This window comes from Bidens hawaiensis, unplaced genomic scaffold, assembly GCF_021521415.1.
Source record: "Bidens hawaiensis isolate Kalapana, Puna unplaced genomic scaffold, B.hawaiensis_p1.1 tig00000190_1, whole genome shotgun sequence".
NCBI classification, from domain to species: domain Eukaryota; kingdom Viridiplantae; phylum Streptophyta; class Magnoliopsida; order Asterales; family Asteraceae; genus Bidens; species Bidens hawaiensis.
The window spans coordinates 2,903,053-2,906,699 of NW_027491020.1; the positions used below are offsets into that span (position 1 = coordinate 2,903,053).

Sequence of the window (3,647 nt, forward strand, 5' to 3'; positions counted from 1 at the left end):
GATAAATATTTTCTAAACTAATAACCAAGTATTAAAACCTATGTGCATTTAACTCACACCTCAACAGACATAAAACAAATCAAAACACATTTGGCCCAGATATTGATTAATCAAACAAACCTACGATTTTCAAACACAAGAAACTAGTCCATGGTAGGTCACATGATCCACATCATCAAAACATAACATGCTTCAAGTTTAAGATACTAATACAAAACCAATTCATTTCACAACCAAAGTGAACTCTGAGCATCTTACTTGACTATGCAAATCTTGATCACAGATGCAGCACCGATACGGTGAAGCGCCACAACCGCATCACCCTTCTTACACAGCCCTTTCGCAGTCGCGGATTTCAAAGCAGCTTCCAAAATCACCTCGGTTGACTCAGCATCAGTCGCCTTAGCAGACCCCTCAGCAAGAATAGGAACCAACCCCCTGTACACCAGACTATGCCTAGCTGGCGTCTCGTCACTGCACGTCCAGTCAAACGAGTCAGTCGACAAAACCGGGACCACCACCGACAGAATAGGAACCGCGGGTCTATACTTTGCTACTAACTTAGCCGTGGTCCCACCCCTGGTTAGAACCACAATGAGCTTAGCATGAGCCTTGTTAGCGGTTCTAACAGCGGATGATGCAAGCGACTCTAACGGGCTCATTGGCAACGGGGTTGACCGTATCATCTCTTTGAAAATGAGTCCATAGTCCAGAGACGACTCGGCTTCAATGCAGATGCGGGCCATGGTTTTGACAGCTATTTCTGGGTATGCACCGGCTGCACTTTCGCCACTAAGCATGACACAATCGGTACCATCGAGAACCGCGTTTGCCACATCGGTGGCTTCAGCACGGGTGGGCCGGGGTGATTTGATCATTGACTCGAGCATTTAGGTTGCAGTCACCACAGGCTTTCCAGCTAGATTGCACTTGTAGATCATCATTTTTTGGGCCAAGAAGATCTTTTCAACTGGAATTTCCATTCCTAGATCACCACGAGCAACCATGAACGAATCGGTCTCACGCAAGATCTCATCAAAGTTTACTACTCCTTCCTGGTTCTCAACCTTCAAAATTCCAATCCATTTAAAATACGTTAATACCCAAATTAAAGAATAAATATTGACAGAGACGATGACAGCCGGAACAGATATGCTTCTAGCGGTTCTTGGATTAGTGTTTGGATCATAGTTATCAAATGCGCTAGCCGCATAGGCCTCGCTTAGGGCCTAGGCGCAAAAAAAGCGAGGGCCTGAAGAAAAAAAGCGCACTTGAATAAAAAATTTAAAATATAATATGTATATGTAAAATAATACTATTCTTCAAATAAACTAAAAACAAAGGCTATTATATAAAATATCATCAAATTGGTACCAAAAGTTCTAAAATATTCAAGATTCAAATGTAATTCCACGACTTGAATAACAAAATGTATCAATAAAATGCTTTTGACCTCTCCTAGATCTAAGTTTTAATAGCACTCCATGCGTTTCTTTTGCTCGGCTTTTATCTTCTCATGTTCTTGGCATAGACAATGCTGAAGCGCTCGCCTAGGAACTAAAAGCGCATTTATTGAGCCTCGCCTGAAAAAATGGGCCTAGGCGCAAGAAGCGAGGGCTTTTAATAACTATGGTTTGGATGTGTGTTTCTGATATTCAAAATTGTGATAATTAGATTAATCAATTTCTGAGTGTTTGCCCAATTCTGATCATTTAAACATCTAAACATCTACATGTATAATATCCCCTATATTTTTATGTAACTGACATCAATTTTATTTCAACTAAACTGATTATCCAAAACTAACTATTTCACCCCTAAATTAAGAGATAGCCAGATTGCTAGAAACTGTTTAACATAATCCAAACAATAAAATTGATTCTGTGATTAAAAAACGCAATGATCAGACAATCACTTTTAAACTGCAATGCCAAGCAGTCAAACACCATCTTATGCTTGTAGAAAAACTAAGCATACAAAAAAATAACATAACTTATTTACCATCTTTAGAAAATGTTAGACAAGAAATTTACCAAAAAAAAACTGTCTTTGTAGTTGATAAAAGAATAAATTTCAACTTTTAAATTTTAAGAACAATATATAAAAATGTGTATTGATCATTTAATCTTTAGAATATTAATCTTTAAAACATAAGCACAACCAAACACGCCTATTGCATCACGTTAAATTCCATCTATCTGATTATAACTATGATTATTCAGGATCACAACACTAGGGCTGTAAAAAATCCGGCCAGGGTGGGTCAGGCTCGGTTCGTTTATCTTAACAAGCTGGCATGTTGGGCTCAAGCTCTACTCGTCAAAAGCCTAAGTCAGCTTGTTTATTTTTAGCAATTCTAAAAAAAATTAACTTGTACTTTTTTACAAATACTGATATATATAAAACAAAAACTTAATATTTTTAAACATTATTAAAATGGGTTATAACTTTGTATTAAAGCTTATGCATATTAAAAGTTTTGGTTAATTCCCAAACACCGCACAGCCAACGAACCAAGCTTACATTGACTCAGGCTCGGATCGTTACAAACAAGCAGATTTCGAGCAAGTCACATGCTATTTAAACAGTACTACACAGCGCATAGAAAATTAATAAAAGAACACATACCTTTGACATCAACTGAATATTCTTGGCATGTGGGCCAAGAACTTTGCGAACATTTACAAGATCAGACCCCTTACGGACAAAGGAGAGTGCAATCATATCAATGTTATTAGGAACGCCCCATTGAAGAATGTCTTCTTTATCCTTTTCTGTTAATGTAGGAAGATCAACCACCACACCAGGAAGATTCACATTCTTTCTCTCACCTAACATAGCTGTGTTCTCACACCGACATTTAACAGTCCCGGATGCAGGATCACATGACAAAACCGTTAAGGTGATGGTCCCATCTGCACATAGGATGGTGTTACCAGGTTTCAAGTCAACTGGCAGTTTCTTATAGCTCATAGATATGGTTTCTTCATTTCCCTTGATGGTGTAATCGGTGCTTATTGTAATCTCACGCCCTTCCTTGAGCTGGATGGGTTTCTCATTTTGTAGAAATCCAGTACGAATCTCGGGCCCCTACAAAGAATAATGGGTTGGAATCTTTAATAAAACCCCTAATTTTAATCAAGTAAAATCTTCTACCTTGGTGTCGAGCATTACTGCACACAAGATTTGAGTGTTTTGCATGGCAATACGAAGATTGTTCAACGTCTCCTGATGATACTCGTGGGTCCCGTGAGAGAAGTTGAAGCGGGCAGCATTCATCCCTGCCCGCAGTAGCTTCTCACACATAGCCACAGAGCGAGAAGCCGGGCCAAGGGTGCATACAATCTTTGTTTTGGGAATGCGCCCATCATTTGGAAGGTCCTTCAGGATGCCCTCAATGTCTATGTTTGACATGCTGGATGATCTGTTTAACAAATCTCTCTCATAAAGATATATAATCAGTAAACAACAGTTTCTTAAAAAAATAAAATAAAACAAAGTTGAAGAACATTGATGACATTTTGATAATCTAATAAAAGAAAGAATCAGACCAGGAACATCAATTTCATGGTTTGACAGGTAACAGGTCATCTAAAAAGCAAGAGTTGAAGTGACTTAATAATTCCATCCAAACTCACATAATAATC

At 38.4% G+C, this 3,647-nt stretch overlaps 1 pseudogene across 1 annotated transcript; it reads right to left on the reverse strand.

Annotated features, from left to right (window-relative positions):
- Positions 1-3,424, reverse strand: LOC143594854 (pyruvate kinase, cytosolic isozyme-like; annotated as a pseudogene). Its single transcript, XR_013146425.1, has 3 exons — positions 3,157-3,424; positions 2,629-3,090; positions 1-1,067 (listed from the first exon to the last, which is right to left on the reverse strand). The product of XR_013146425.1 is annotated as a pyruvate kinase, cytosolic isozyme-like (transcript).
- Positions 3,425-3,647: the final 223 nt, after the last annotated feature.